Source organism: Saccopteryx bilineata, chromosome 3, assembly GCF_036850765.1.
Source record: "Saccopteryx bilineata isolate mSacBil1 chromosome 3, mSacBil1_pri_phased_curated, whole genome shotgun sequence".
Taxonomy (NCBI): domain Eukaryota; kingdom Metazoa; phylum Chordata; class Mammalia; order Chiroptera; family Emballonuridae; genus Saccopteryx; species Saccopteryx bilineata.
In genome coordinates, this window is record NC_089492.1 from 260546783 (window position 1) to 260563536 (window position 16754).

General features: G+C 48.0%; 1 protein-coding gene across 1 annotated transcript in view; it reads left to right on the forward strand.

Annotated features, from left to right (window-relative positions):
* HIVEP3 (HIVEP zinc finger 3) overlaps positions 1-16754 on the forward strand; it is a 571694-nt gene that overhangs the window by 408306 nt on the left and 146634 nt on the right. The window contains exon 8 of the mRNA XM_066269482.1: positions 3586-3666. The gene's annotated coding sequence lies outside the window, so the exon portion shown is untranslated. The remainder of the gene's footprint in view (positions 1-3585; positions 3667-16754) is intronic.

The window sequence follows — 16754 nt, forward strand, 5'->3', positions numbered from 1 at the left end:
CAGGACTGGGACTGCCACAGAGGCAGCTGCACGCCAGCTGTGAGGTGCTGGCACCGGCACTTGGGAAGAACTCTCCACGTGAAGCCTCTGGAGACTACTACCCTTTCCAGGGAACTGTTTCCTAACCAGCTGTCTCTCCTCTAAGGAGCCCAATGTGCTACAGCCAAATAGAGAATCTCCCTTTTTGTACCATCCTTTTGCCTGAGAGTGGAGCCCAGGCTACTCTAACCAGCCATATTCCTAGTAGAGGGATCCAAAACCCACGTTAGAGAGAGCATGGTGGAAGCCACGCTTAGCACAGGATGAGCTGGCCCATAGGACAAGCTTCATCATGGCGAGCTGCTGTTGACCTTGACAGGCTGATTATCACTATTGCTATGGGCAGGAGTCTTTTACCTGCTCTATATGACATTTAATCCACCCAACACCCCAATATAGGCATTAGTTTCCTCGTTATACAGATAAGGAAACTGAGGCAGGTACGGGGAGGTAAGTACACAGCTAGTAAGTGACAGAACATCAGATGGGTAACTTGAGTGTAAGTATCTGACTCCAGAGCCACTAGTCACATTTACTGCCCTTTTTTGGCAAAGCAGAAAGGGCGTTGAGTCCTAATATGACTAACTTCTTTCGTCCTGGATTTGGCCATGACCCAGGAACTAGGGGATTCTAGATTAACTTGCGGCCAAAGCTCCAGCTACACTTTTGACTTGTTCATCCATTTTTGAGGCACAGCCATTGACAGTTTTCCAAGGAATAGTTCATCCATTCCACCATCCAACAAATGTTTAGTAAGAATCATTCATGTACCAGGTCTTGTTCTAGGTTCAGAGGATGCATTGTGAAAAATATTAATTAAAATCAACTGTGACTACTTACCAGATACTTTTCTAGACATTGTACATGGATTAGCTCCTTTAATCCTCACAACACCCTATAGATAGCTAGTTTAGCCTTTCTTTATAGATGAAGAAATCAAAGCACAGAGAGTTGTTTATCTATGAGTGTTGAAGCCAGGATTTGAATCCAATAGTCTGAGGTCAGCATCCATATGTTCAATTGACTCCATGCTGTTGTGACTTTCATAGTCTTTGCCCTCATGGAACTTATAGTCTTTCTTTTCAAACAGGCATGTTAAAACAGTACCAACAATAATTTAGTTTAGTTTTATTTACTGAGAAGCAAACCAGGCAGTGAATGATACTGGATTTGTAAAGAGCTTGACATCACTGAGCCAGTGGGGAAAAGTCAAGGTCATAAACAGGACCTTGATCCAATTTCCAGTATGGTCTTGACTGCTGTGTGCCTTATGGCAAGTCTTATCACCTCTCTAAGCCTCCATTTCTCTATTTACAAAATGGATCGTCAGTACCTATTCTACCTGCCTCCAAGCATTTCTGTGAAGACTAAATGATGTGACAGATGCAAATAAGATTTCAAAATAGAAAGAAAATGCACTGGGCAAGGGTTGTTATTGGACCAAAATGAAATTTTGGTCAGTCTGGTGGATGAATGAATGAATGAATGAACGAACAAATGATTCTAGCAGGCTACAGATTGGCTCCCTAAGTAACATGGCTCCCTTCAGGAGATCTGTTGTGGTTTTTCAGGGTCCCATCAGGGCTCTGTCCTTGGCCATGTCCTATGCTCCTATCCCTTGAGTTTTGTTGGATCTGATTTTGTGTCAGCCTCCAAGGCTGTTTTAGCAAACACGTATTAATGTCTGTTGGGGGACCCGCCTTATGCTAGACTCTGTAGGGAAATCGAGATGAATTTGGAATGGTTTCTGCCCTCAGGGGCTCACAGGCCAGGAGGAGAAATGATTGTAATAATTAATAATAACAACAACAATTACCACCACTTATTGAACATTTACCATATGCCAGATACTGGGTTGGGTTTTTATATATATTATTTTGTTTAATCATTACAACAACTCCATGAGTTACTAAAAACTACTGTCTCATTTTAAATCTAAGGAAACAAATCTAGATAGGTTAAGTAACTTAACCAAGTTCACACAACTCTGAAGTTATAGAGATGGGCATGAACCTGGGAATGAAGATGTGAATACAAACAACTCTGTTGTAAGGTAGAAACCACTGTGGGTCCTACTGAGGAGCAAGGAGAGGCTTCTTGTGGTTTAGAAAGAGAAGGAAAGCAGGACAATGGCCATGGCGGTGGTGGTTCTGGTGCTGCTGCTGCTGTGGATGGTGGCAGTGATGGTGGTGGTTGAGTTCGTGGTGGTGGTAATGTTGATGATGATGTTGATGGTAACAATAATGGTATTTATGATGATGGTGGTGGGGATGACGATGATGCTGACGGCGCTGCTGCTGCTATTGATGGTGACAATGAAGATCTTCATGATGATTATGATGCTGGCTGTGACAATGGCTGTGATGGTGAGGAGGATGATAATCTTCTGGGGCTCATTTGTTGAGCTTCTACTTTATGCCAGGTTCTGACATGGGTGCTTCCTACTATCTTGTCTCATCCTCTTACCAACTTTCCAATGTCAGGGTCATCATCTCCATTTTATTCATGAGGACCCTGAATTGGAAAAAGGCCAACTGACCTATCCAAAGACACACATCCAGTCTGAGCGGGGTTTACCCTTAAGGGTGCCTCTTTGTAGCGCCTCCACTCTTCCCCATACCAGGGTCCCCAGCCTGTGGGCCATGAGGCCAGACATCTCAGAGATGTCCTACCGAATGAATATTGACAGAAAGGTTCGTCAGTGGGTCGAATCCTTAATCCCAGAAGACATAAACAACATGTCTCAAATAAGTATGAGTAACCATTATTTAAATATATGTGGTGGTGCTGTGATTACTAACACACGAGTTCATTGGAAAGCATTATGTTCATTGTGGCTTTTGTACTGTTGTTTATTTTCCCCATGAAGAGATGCCAAGTGTCAAGTTACCATCAGGAGGAGTTTTGAGAAATATTTTCACACAAAAAGGAGTCCTTACGCTGAAACTGGTTGGAAGTATCATGCTGTCCTGCACGGCATATACAAACTGCTTTGCCTGGTGTTTGGCACAGAGATCGCTCAGAGGAGGGAGGAAACCCACCAGGGTGGGTGTTGTGAGCCCTTGGCATTTGTTCTAGATCAACAAGTGACTTTCTTGTTAGACCTGTGCTGTCATTCTCAGTGCCTTTATCTCTGTAAGACCTGACAATAGCCTCTAACAGCTTTCCCAAAAGGCTATCGAATGCTTGCATGAATGAATGAACAATGGGAGAAAGAATGAGTGAATTAAGGTGGAAGGTGCTCGGGGAGCACCCAGGCGTGCTTAAAAGTGAGTGTCTCAGCCTGAGGGAAATAGAGTGCTGGGGGTTCCACAGGGCCTTTCAGCTCTGAGTGCGGTGACGGTGACGAGACTATGGTTACGTTTCTGGGGGAGCCTGACCTTGACCCTGGGTTGACCGTGTTGTAGAAGAGGTGGAGCAGGGGCTTGGCTATGAAGCTACTCTCACCAAGGCTGTGCTCATCATTTTTGGATACATGTTTCAAACTCAAGTGAGGGTTGACAGATGGTGGTGGTATAATATTCTCACTTTCCCTACTTCCCACAGGTCTCCCTCCAACACAGTCCTCCAAGCTCTTAGAAATCTCTGACACATCTCAACCATGAGACCACGGCTGGCTTTTGGCAGGTAAGCTTCCCCCGTCTCTCCTTCACACCACAGGACACAGAGCAATTTCAGCACAGCCCAAGGTCACTGGGCCATGCTTGTGGACAGGAGGCGGCTGGGGCTGACTTTATCCTCAGCAGGGGACAAATCCCCGCACTTTACTGAGACTTCAGGAAAGACCTGCTAAACGTCCGGAGCCCCTCAGCTGGCATTTCCCCAAATGCAGCATATGGCAATGGGCACGCTTCCTGGGGTGGAAGCCAGGGAACTGAGGCTGACCCTGGTCTGCCTTCACTGCTTGGAAAATCTCCAGCAAGAACCCCCCCCTCTGCATCTCTGTTTCCCTGTATGAACAGTGACAGAGGGGACTCAGTGCATTGGCAGACCTCTAGCCAGCTGTTCCAGGCTCCAGTCAAGGCCACAGGATGGAAGAGGGGTGGTGCGGAGGAAGCAGTCTGCCACATTCTAGGACTCATCTCCTGTGTGATTGCTCTGTGGACCTCAGGGAGCCTGGGCTGGGCTGTGTATGCGCCATGTGTGCATGTCTGCATTCAGGGGCCTGTGTCCCTTCCAGCAAACCCTGCTTAAAGTCAAACTCAGATATGAACAGTCACCAGCCCCTCACCTGCCCTCTCATGTCTGGGTAGCACACCACAGACACTGTAGGCTGCCAGTGCCCAGACAGGAAGGGCAAAGGCTGCCAGCATGCTGCAAGCTGGGCAGGCCCACAGCAGCGTGTGGGCGTGAGGATCAAGCTGGATGAGGGGCAGTGCAGTGGGGTAACAACAGTGAGGCCCTCTCTTAGAGCGGGAGTAGGTATAGGGAGTAGGTGCAGGGCAGCTGGGGGGGGGGTGCTGCCTAGGAGATGAGGCCTAGAGGGTCTGCAGACCCCTTGTCCAGCGTTGGAGCTGTCTGGCAGGCCAAAGGCTGCCCTACCATCATGCCACTCTTGACCAAGGCTCAGGTGACACATGCCAGGAACTCAACACCCTGTCCCTAGCCTGCCTCCAGGCCAGGCCTTTGCCTGAGTCTAGCCAGGCTCGGTGCCTGCCCACCAGCTCGGCAGGCCTGGCCTCTGAGGGAGGAGAAGGGCCACTGTGACTGCCTCAGGTGGTTTAAAGATGTGTGGGTGTCAACCTGTACCTGCTTCTTCAGCCGGGAGACCTGGCCCAGGAGGCCTAGGCGCATAACACTGTTTGGCTGGCTCGGCTGCAATGCATGCTGGGAACTTGAAGGACTAGAGACTAGAAAGAAGCTAAAAGCAGCTGAGACAACCTAGAGGGATCCTCTGTGACCTGGCGCTGCCCCTCACCAGCCTCATTCCCTGCACGCCCAGCTCTCCGCTATGCATACCGGGCCCTCCAGCCCTGTGGGGGTCCCTGAGGGGAGCAGCATCTCACCCCTCTGTGCTCCTGCCCGCGCTCTTCCTGTGGCCCCTCCTCTGCCCTCCTTCCAGACCAGGGGGCTCCTCTGGGCTTTATATCCTGGTTCTCTGGGCGCCTCTGCTGACCATCCAGTGGGCCTCAGTGCGCAGTACTGGCCACACAGAGTGCCCTGTCATCACGTACGCCTCCCTGGGTTTAGTCGTTGCTTTCCACATTGTCTCCCCACCACAGTGGATTTCCTGAGGACAGGGGCATCATCTTGGCCTTTTCCAGAGTGAGTTGTGGGAGTCCCTGGAAGTGAAATATGATGTGGGAAACTGAGGCAGGGTCTGGTCATCTGTACATATTTGTTGCCTGCTGTGCTGTATCCTCTGTGCTGGGCACCAAGGCATAAAGATGAATGAAGTGTGTCATTGTCCTGAAGACGCATCCCCTCAGTGGAGATGACCTGCAAATAGCGACAGTGAGGGAAGGGAACCTGCGAGGGCAGGAGGGCTCTATGCTGTCTGGGTTTGGTTGTGGAGGTGGTTTGGGGAAGACCGTTTGAAGGTGACACTGGAACTGGGCTTTGAAGGATGAGTAGAAGTTCACCAGGCACAAAAAGGAAGAAGGACATTCTAGGACAAGGAAAAAGCAGGTACAGAGGTGGAGTGGCTGGGACACAGGCACAGAGAAGTGTGTGGAACTGAGACTGGGAGAAGGGGGCAGGCCTCTGAGCGTCATGCCAAGGGGCTTGGGTTGCGCCCGATATGGTCGGGAGAGGGAAACAGCTTTCTGGTGCCAAGAGACGCCTCTGGGCCGAGGGGATAGGCTCAGAGCCAAGAGGAGGTGCTCGTGTGAAAGCTAAGCCAGAGCAAGGGGAGGCCCAGGGCAGGCGGCCCCTTGCTGAGGTGTCTGTGGTCCGGTCTCAGGAGCTCAGGGACCCTGCTGCAGCCCTCAGACCTCTGACACAGAGGGCCACAGGCACTCTGGGTCCTTGCCATGTGCTGGTAGCGCCCTCCAGTACAGGACTGCTTGGCTTGCCATCAGAACACCTCTTCCCACTCCACCCAGCTCTCTTCCTCCCGTGTCCCTGAAGAACAATAGGCTGCCCCACCCCAGGGCAGCAACCTCTAAGAATTCTGGGCTGCTGTTCAGCCCCCTTCAGCCCTCTCCTCTCCAGCTAGATAATTCCGAGGGGGCTCCTGCTCTAGCGTTCCGTGCGGTCGGTAATCCTTCACTATTTTGTAGATTTACAGTTTCCTCTCTTGACAGAACGCAAAGCGCTTTCGTGTCTGTCATCCCAGGGGACAGTAGAACAAGCGGGTTCTGGGGCCGAGAGAGCTGGACCCCAGTGCTGCCCTGCCACCACCTTGGGAGCAGGGTAGCTGCTCTGAGCCTCAAGGCCTTTGTCCCTAAAATACCTACTTCCTCAGCAGGGTCCAGAAGCAAATGTCAGAGCCCATGTGAAAAGCTAGCTCAGGGCCCGTCTTGTAGGTGGCACTTGCATTCCATGCCTCTTTGTCAACTTGCATCCCTGTGATGGAGCAGGTGGCTATTGATGAGCCATGGTGGCCTAAAAAGGCCGGGGAGTGTTTTGGTTCAAAAGGTGGAGTGAGCCTGACTGGGCAGTGGCGCAGTGGATAGAGCATTGGACTGGGATGCAGAAGACCCAGGTTCGAGACCCCAAGGTCGCCAGCTTGAGCGCAGGCTCATCTGGTTTGAGCAAAAGCTCACCAGCTTGAGCCCAAGGTCGCTGGCTCAAGCAAGGGGTCACTCGCTTTGCTGTAGCCCCCAGGTCAAAGCACATATGAGAAAGCAATCAATGAACAATTAAGGTGTTGCAATGCGCAACAAAAAACTAATGATTGATGCTTTTCACCTCTCCGTTCCTGTCTGTCTGTCCCTGTCTATCCCTCTCTCTGACTCTCTCTCTCTGTCTCTGTAAAAAAAAAAAAAAAAAAAAAAAAAAAAAGGTGGAGTGAGAAGGTAGCATAGATGCCCTGACAGACAGGGAGGCAGACCAATTGACTTAACTTTCCTTTAGAAAGTTCATTCAGCAGAACTTTCTTGACACTCCTCTGTTCCAGGCACTGGTGGGAACAGAGGGCCCAGACAGGGTTAAGATGGTCCCTTCTGGAGAAGGGTCCCAAACAAATGGATACAACTCCACCGTGAGAAAGAGTAGCAGCAGAATCACATACAAGACACTAGAGAAGTGGGAAGAGGGAGCCGTGAACTCTGTAGGGGGCTGTCATATGGAGCCGGGGGTGTGCAGGGCCTGCGGGGGTCTGTCAGACCGGGAAGACTGTGGGGAGAGAGAGAGGGCATTCCAGGCAGAGGGACTGGCGTATGTAGAGGTGTAGCCATGGGACGCAGGCACAGGGCAGGGGTGTTGGTGTTTAGAATAACCTGCCCGGCAGAGCTCTCCGTCGCAGAGAAGCATTCAAGGAAGCCGAGTACCCACCTGCCTTGCCAGCTCGGGCCCGGCTTAACCGGAACGTCCGTGAGCTCTGTGATAAGGCCAGATATGCAATCTCCAGTGCCCAGGCATCCAGGGGCTTCCAAGGCATTTTTTAGTTGAAGTTGAGGGCACATGTCTGCAAACTCTGACGTCATCCTGGATTTGTGCTGGGTTTGTGCTGGGGGCCGGGATGGAGATGCCTGAAACTCGGTCCCTGCCCCAAGTACAGAGAGGGAGGTAGGCAGGCCCTCTGATGTCCATTCTGCATAGCTACTCATGCCTTACTGGGGAGACATTCAAAGTAAGGTTATGAGACCACAGAGGAGGGGGCCGCCAGAGGGCAAGAGGCACTGTAAGTAGGGAATCTGGGCCAGACTGTAATAATGAGAATGGTTATAATGGCTAATGATCGTTGGGACTTACACATGCCGGGCATTGTTCTAAGAAGTTTATATGAATTTTCACTCTACCTGCACAACTCCATGAAGCAGGTGCTATTAATATCCTCTTTTAAAGATAAGGAGAACTGATGGACAGAGAGGGTGAGTAATTGTCCCAAGCACGCACAGCAGGGAAGTGGCTGAGCCAGGTTGAACCCAGGCATTTTGGCCCCAGAGTTCATGTTTGAGTGACCCAGATAGCTTAAACGCTAAGCCCGCTCTAAGAACTAGAGTCACTGAGAGGGTTGGGACTGTGTTAGCCTTGTTGTAGCACAGAGGAGGCACTCAGCAAAATGTGTCAAATAACAAAGTGCACAAATGCATGGATGAATTGGGCCCTGGAAGAGTTGAGGCAGAAAATAGGGAGAGGGATGAGCCCTCCAGATGGAGGTTGCTGCTTGAGCAAAAGCCTTCTTGTCCGAGAGACTACGGGGTCTGGAGCATGGGAAGGCTGGAGGGGACCAGAAAAGGGAGAGTTTCAACGGCAGCCTCTCTGGCCAACCCTCCCTGTCCCTAAAGCCTGGCACCTGCCAGCCTCTTCCTGCAAGCATTACCTGCCTGCCCTGCCCCAAATCAGAGAAGGGATGCTGACGTGTCCATTGTGTCCCCATGCCATCATTTGTTACCCATTCCCTCAAAGGCTGCTGGGGGCTGATCTGGCAACAGGAACACAAGCCTCCCAGAGACAGGGAAGGTGTGCGTCACCTGTGAGGGACTCAAGAAAGACAATTCAAAACTTGCTTGTAAGGATTCTGAATGTCTGAGACTTCAGGGGATGAGTGTTTTTCAAAGACTCTTCCTTTCGTCCAGCTCAGCAGGCTATGGATGGAGGACTGGGCTTGGGACTTAGCTCTGTGGCTTCCTAGCAAGGTGCCCTTGGGCGATTCAGTTTACTTTTCTGTACCTCAGTTTCCGTCTCCACAAAGTTTGAATACAAGCAAGTAGAGAACTGAAAGGGGAAGAGTTTGTGGAAACTCCAGTACAGGACTAGGCTCAGTGACATGTAATTTCTGGGCTTATTGCTTTGCATCCAGGGCCTCAGTTTTCTTTAAAAAATGAAGAGTTGGAGAATGTTGATCTTTTTTTTTTTTCTTTTTTTTTTTAGAGAGTGTCGCTCTTTATCGCCAGCCAGCCTTGATATTCAAGGACTCAAAAAATGCCACCACTGATGTGGTCTCGATATATCAATATAAATATACTGGTGGACTCGATATATAAATATAATGGTTCAAAAGGTAGAACCATTTGTTTAGTATTGTTTTTCTAAGATGGTAAAATTAGGGGATATTTCAAAGTGAATATGAAGCAATAAAATATCCCCTAATTTTTGTGAGTAGTATATACTATATATTTGCACACACATATATACTCTATGCCTATGAGCATATACAATTTAATCGTTTTTATTAATTTAAAACATACCATTAAGTTCATTTAATATGAATATACTATTAACAACATCTTTAATCGTGTTTTCTTCTAGTTACCAAAAGAATAAATATTTATTGAGAAAATTTTGGAAAGTGAGGAAAAGAAAAACATTCATCGACTATTTCCACATTCAAAACCAAGATGGCCTCTTAGATATTCAGGGAAACCCTCTCCCACCGTTCTTTCTATGCACACACACAAGTTATTTTTAAAACATATTTGGGATTATACTCCGCCTTCTGTTTTTTAATTCAAGCTGAGCTGTTGAACCAGGTCTCTGGGCAGGGCCATCCTCCCTGTGCCCGAGAGGAACCGGAGGCAGCTGCTGCCACAGCTGTTCTGGGCCTGCTCCCCGCCCTGCCCGGGCGGCTGGCTGGAGGTATCTGACCTTCGGATGTTCTGTGTCTCTGGCGGGTGCACATTTTACACTAATTTTAGCTTAGCCGCTTAGGCCCGCTGGCCTTAGGGCCCGCATATAATGGACGCCTTATGTAGATAGCTGCCAACAGGGCAGGAAGGAGTGTCCCACCTTAAAATGTTCCTCATCGCCCGCTAGTCCTCTGTGCTCAGAGAACAAGCCGGCTCCCTGTTCCTTCTCTCACCAGGAAGGGGCCGTTGTTGATGTTCATGGCCCAGCAGGCTGGACCCAGTGGGCAGGTGGCCCACCAAACACATGGGCAATTGCTTCTCTGGATGGGGCCGTGTTTTTACAGGACAGGCTTGGATTTGAGCTGGAACAGCTGAGAGAGACTTCCTGAGAAATTGCTGCGTAGTGCGTTTGCAGCTGGACAGCTGGGTGACTGAAATGTCCTCGGCTGTGTGCATAGAACCTTCTGGAACTTCACCTTAAGGCTTTACCTTTGTCCGATGTGGACAAATGTTACAGTGTCCTCTGACATCCCATTTTCCCCTGATGAGAGCCCTACGCATCAGGTGACAGTACTCCCATTTTACAAACCAGGGAACTGAGATTGAGATGGGGAAATAATTTGCTCAGGGTCGCCCAGCAAGTCAGTGGCAGGGACTTGAACATGGACGTGGGTCTCTCTCGCTCCACGTCCAAGGCTCTTTCTTTCCATTCATCAGCACCATAGAGTAAACAGGTCAGCCAAGTTCGTGTCCATCTGCTCGATGTTTGCTTATGTTTAGTATTGTTTTTCCAAGATGGAGATACTTTCATTTTTACTTTAAAAATTAATGTACTGACAATAAGTACACCTATTTGATTTGTTTCTAAAGCACAGATCTGATCATGGGAGACTCTTACTTCAAAGTGCAGGAAGTCTCCCTTTGCCCACAGGGCCAAGTCCCCAAGCCTTAGCCTGACATCCAAGCTCGCTACCTGATCCTTGGACCTCACACACATAAAACCCCCATCTAGGCTCCCCCAGCATGTAGGTAGGGCTGCGAAATTTTCCTTATGATCTGCTTCCTGACCAGAACGGAGTGCCACAAGGCAAGAGACCCATGGGCTGCTCATCAACATATCCCTGGGGCCTACAGTGGCCCAGACACAGTGTCAAGGCCAGTCCATGAATTGGTCCCTCAACCCACGGCTCTTCATAAGAAACTGGAGCTTTGATCCAGCCTTAGAAATAAGCCGAGGCCTGCCCCGCAGCTGCCAGCCCAATAAGGAAGTGGTTGCCTGGCTGGACTCCCAGGAGGGGCCTGCAGGGCCAAGTCAAGAAACCCTGACCCTGGACAGGCTGGGAGGAGGAAAACGGAAGGGCGTCCCCATATGTGTGCTGGAGACCAACCTCTTCCCCCAATGGCCCATCTCCTACCTCTCTCAATCCGCCTTTCCCCAGGCTCATGGTGACAACACGAACTGTGTAACATGTCCCCAGGCCAAACACTGGCTCTTTGACACAAGTTGGATGTTCTTCAGGAACAATCTGTAAGCATCACATGCTGCTCTAGGAAAGAAAAATTCTCTAGGGACCATCTTGGCTTGGTGTGGACAGGAGCCTCTCTCTCTGACTCCATACGGATTCCTCTCTGGGCCACAGACCCTCAGCCTCCCAGTTGCTGCTGCTCTGGAGGTTATTGTAGGAGAGGCAAGGCCTTTAGAGTCCCCTGGCTTCAGCTCCCACCAGTCTTGCTACTTACTAGCTAGGGACTGCATCTCTTCGAGCCTCACCTTCCTCATCTGTAAAATGGGACTAGTGATACCAACCTTTCAGGATGCTGTAAATAAGTCTAACAGAGCCGCAGGCAGGCACACAGTGAGTGCCCGTACTCCTTCCTCTGGAGGGCGCTCTAGGCCTCAAGAGCCTCCCTGAGAAGTGCTGGGATGTCTCGGTGAGGGCAGAGGGCTCTGTGAAGAGGTTCTGGGGCATGTTGCATATGGCATGCTAGTCTAGCTGTGACCACTTCTCTGATTCTGACATGGCCTTGTGGGTTTAGCCAAGAACAGAAAGGAAGAGCAATAAAACTCTTCTTGTTTTCTAATGAAAGCCTTGAAAACATAGATTTTTATAATTGTTGGTTCACTTCACTTTCAGCTTTCTAGGAAAAAACCTTCTGTTCATTTGTTCATTCATTTATTCATTCATTCATCCTACAAACATCTCCATGGCCTTGATCACCTACCAGATGTGGCAAGAGACACACAAACAGGTCATTCAGGGACCCTGGCTTTAAAGAGCCCACCATCTAACCAGTCATTGTGATTCAGGGTCAAAGAGTCAGAAGTAATATGGGCAAAGGCGTGGTGTTGGGAAGGGAGTGATCATTTCCTGCAGGGTTGGTTGGAGAAGGTTTTGTGAAGAAAGCAGCACCAGTTAGAGCCAGTTAGAAAGCCCAGAGGGAATAGACCCTCATTTCCAATGAAATAGAAGCGTAAAATATCCAAGAATATACTTAAGAAAGTATTGTAAATTGATCTATAAATTAAATGAAGTCCCAGTTCAAATCCTACAAATGTTTAATAAAATGAGTGTTAAGTACATCTGGGAAAATAAACATGGGTGACTAGCCTGGAAAAATTCAATGTCGGGAAAGGAATAAACCTAGAGCCCCATGGATAGAGCACCCGGAAGTAGATACAAGTGAGGGTGGTGTTTAGAATCAGAGACAAAAGGCAGATGAGTCCTAATGTGTTATAAAGACAACCCGCTAGCTATTTGTGGAAGAAGAAGAAGAAAGAATGAAATGGGTTCGTACCTCAGTCCTTACACCAAAAAAAAAAAAAAGACCTGGGCAGTGAAGGAGCATGAAACCATAAAGGTTCTAGAAGGAAAACAGTGAGGGAACATTTGTATCATTGGAATGAAGAAAGCCTCCTCGAGTATAAAAGCAAATCTAGAAATCATGAGATAAAATAATTTAAAACCTCATGGGCTAGGGTGAGGGGCAGGCAGAGAAGGGTATGGGGGGATTCATGGTGATGGACAAAGGCTTGACTTGGGGGCGAGCACACACACAGTGTACAGAGATGTGTTGTAGGATTGAGCACCTGAAACCTGTTTAATTATGTTAACCAGTGTCACCCAATAAATTCAGTTAAGAAAAAAAACCCTCATGGGCATAAAAACCACAATAATCACCAATTAAAGGGTGATAAACTAAGAAAAGTATTTTGGCATATGTATGATGGGCCAAGAGTCAATGGCACTAGTAGAGAAAGAGTTCAGAAATGCAATAAAGATAAATAGTAGAAAAATGGGCAGAAGATGTAAACAGACGATTTGTAAAGGACAAAATACAAAGCATGGTAAGCATATGAAAGGGGTAGGCTTCAGCAGTCAGACAACGCACATTAAATAATCAAGATGTACATGTTTGAGCTTATTTCAAAGAACGGGAATACTTGGGAGATAAGGAACGAGAACAGGGCCATTTGAGCCCTGTTACTGGGTTGTGAGCCCTGTTACATTTGCTAAAGTGTAGATTTAACAAAATATGCTAACATTTACAAATGTGCATGCCTTTCAGCTCAGTAGTCCACTTCCAAAGAGATACCCTAGGGAAGCAAACAAAAAGTGCCTGGCATTGCACTTAGGAGAAGCAGCAGAGCATGTTGGCTAAGAGTGAGGTATCAGAGGCCAGAAAGACCCAGTTTTAAGCTGTGTGACCCTGGAAAAGTTACTTAACATCTCTAAGCCTCAGAGTCCTCATCCTTAATATGGGTATAATAACAATATCACCTTCATTAGCTTGTTGTGAGGCTTAACTGAGAGAATACGTGTAAAACTCTTAACAGAAGGCTGGGCCTATAGTAAATAGTGAATAAATGCTAGCCATTTGTTATTGCCAATAAGGATGTCCATCATAGTATTGTTTAGAATTAGCAGATAATAGGAAGCAACCAAATTGTCCATTCATAGGGAACTGCTGGTTAATAATGGAAGAAATGTTCACAGAGATGCAGCCATCCGGAGACCTACATTTACAGACAGGGAAAGATACCTTTGACATACTAATGTATGATATTTTTAAGGTGTCAAAACGATGTAGAAGGTATGTTCCAAATTGCATAAAAGTATATAGCTGTGTATCTCGAAAAAGAGAGTTGATTCTTGTTATTCACAGCAATTATGTTCTGTAAGTACCAACAAACACTGAATTAGTGATTGCTGAAACGTTACTCCCAGGTGAAATACAGCCGTAGGTTCCCACAAGCCTCTGGTCACAACTCTCTTGTCAACCGATCAATGCATACCTTGTTTCACATATGTTTCTGTTAGAGGACTTATTTAAGATGTACTGTTGATTCATTAACATGGAACTCACAGCCAAGAGCACTGCAACTCATGCTTGAAGTTGATGTGTGCTTATCTTGCACACATCTTTCAGTGGAAGGCACATCACAGCAAAATCACCAACAAAAAGCACAAAAATGCAAAAACATGGCATTAACTAGACTGTTAGAAGGACACTTGTTTGCATAGGACAGCTGAAACACGAAAGCAGTGATATCTTTTTCACCCTCAGCTAGGAACACGCACATTGGGCAGCTCAAGTTTTTTGCTGCTGTGCTCATGTCTACAAATGACCCCCAAAGCCCCATGAGTTTTGATTTGGGGATTAAAAATAAATTTTAGTTAGTAGGTGAATTTGCATATACAGAATCTATGAATAAAGAGGATTGACGGTATCTAAAGAGATGGTCGTGTTAATGATAGTGATCTGGAGGCCAGCATTGAAGATGACCCCCCCCCACTTCCTTACACTTATAATGCTTTAACTTTTTTTTTTTTTTTTTTTTTTTACAGAGACAGAGAGAGAGTCAGAAAGAATAATAAATAGGGATAGACAGACAGGAATGGAGAGAGATGAGAAGCATCAATCATCAGTTTTTCATTGTGACACCTTAGTTGTTCATCGATTGCTTTCTCATATGTGCCTTGACCAGGGGGCCTTCAGCAGACTGAGTAACCCCTTGCTCGAGCCAGCAACCTTGGGTCCAAGCTGGTGAGCCTTGCTCAAGCCAGATGAGCCTGCGCTCAAGCTGGCGACCTCGGGGTCTCGAACCTGGGTCTTCCGCATCCCAGCCTGACTCTCTATCCACTGCGCCACCACCTAATCAGGCATGCTTTAACTTTTTGTAGTGGACACATAAAAGTAAAATCAGTAAAGCAATAAAATTATTTTTATTTTAGAAAGAAAAATCCATCACTGATGGCATTCCATTGTCAAGATAAAAACCAAACTACTTTTATCTGTTGCTTACTCTCTGCCACACAGACTTCTAAGCTCTTTCTATATATTAATTCACGTACTTCTTACCAAAAGAGATAAGTATTATCTCTGTTAATGCCCTCATTGTACAGGTAAGAAAACTGAGGCAAAGAGAGGTCAGATAACTTATCCAAAGTCACAGCTAGTAAGAGCCAGAGGCCAGACCTAGGAAGTCTGGTTCTAGAATATACGCTTTCAACCAAAATACTGTGAGTACCTAGGCTGGCACTGGGTTGCAGAGAAGACCAGGCGAACCTGACCAAACCCTTGCCTCAAGATACTTCCAGTCTAGATTGAGGGCAGTGATGGGCACATGCGGCACTGTGAGCTCATGGAGGGGGAGGCCTTCCCAGCCTAGCCGAGGGCTCAGAGAGAGTGGCACTAGCCCAGCTCTTCAGGACCCCCAGGCTGGCTCCTCCTCCTCTCCCACCGCCTTATAGGCACACCATCCCTCTCATCAGGGCATCCCACCCCAGCCACACAAAACCATCCCCCATTCTTGAGCTTGCCATGGCTCTGCCTACTTACGGACCTTCTTCTCATCCCCCAGGGCTCTGCCAGAAATTCATTTTTCTCCAGCCATCTGGAAGAAGGAGGGCTCCTCCTGACCGCCCTTCCATTTTGAACTATATGGCCATTAGCTCTATTCATTTGTCCATCTATTCCCCTCTAATATGCCCATCTCAGAACCCTCTGAGTGCCCAGTACCCAACACATTCTTCGCACATTTAATCTAGCAGCAAATGTGTGTTGAATGAATAGATGGACTTACAAGTGGAAACATCTAAGATTCTGAGACACTCCCCACACACACAAAGGTCCAGGCCAACTGGATTGTAGCATGATTGGTGTTGAAGGCCTCCCGGGCTCTGGAGGATTCTGGAGGGCTGAGCTGTCTGGTCATCAGGAGCCACTGTGACCACAGGATCAGGAGGCAGAGCTGACAGGGCTGCAGGACCAATATTAGCTGGGGTGTTATTTCTGTGGCTTCTGGAAACCCCCACCCTGGTGGGAAAGACTGAGAAAGGTCCCATTCAGCGCCTCTTGGCATTTCCAAGGGAAAGGATGGGGTTTGGATTGGCTGGGCCAGGGACATCTCTTCTAAAATAGCCTCATGCATATTCAACTGCTCCCTGAAATAGTCGGATGGCTATTTTAAGCCGCTTCTACTCAGATGCCCACACATAATGGCATCTACCTTAAGAGTGTAAACCAGCAAGAAGCAAAGGAAAGGGGAAGGGAGGACAATGTGAGGAAGCCTTGGACGGATCCCTGCCACTCCTCCCCACCCCTGGGTGTGCTTTCCTCTCAGGGACTCTCTTGCATGAAATTGAAAGTCCTGGTTACTATGACAACTCACTAGAGGAGTTTTCCCATCCAGTGACCTCACCCACCGGGATCTCAGAAAGCACAACTGCACCGGGGTGGCCAGAACTTGACTCACAATCGCAGGAGTCCAAAGCCTAAGTGGGCTGGTCTACTCCCGAGCGGGTCCCTCATTGCCCATTTCCTCCTGGTTTACGCACAAGTCTGACGGGTTCCCAGCAGATTAGAAAGGGAGCTGAGGGCTGGCAGGGAGAGGTGGAACCCACACAGCCGGGGTTACAACAGGCAACCCAACTGGGAGGGTGGAGAGAGAACAATTCTACAAAGGAAACGTTTAGCAACAGATAAGTACTGAAATGTCCGTATGTACCCTGCTGTGCTGTTTGCTGGGGAAATAAAGAT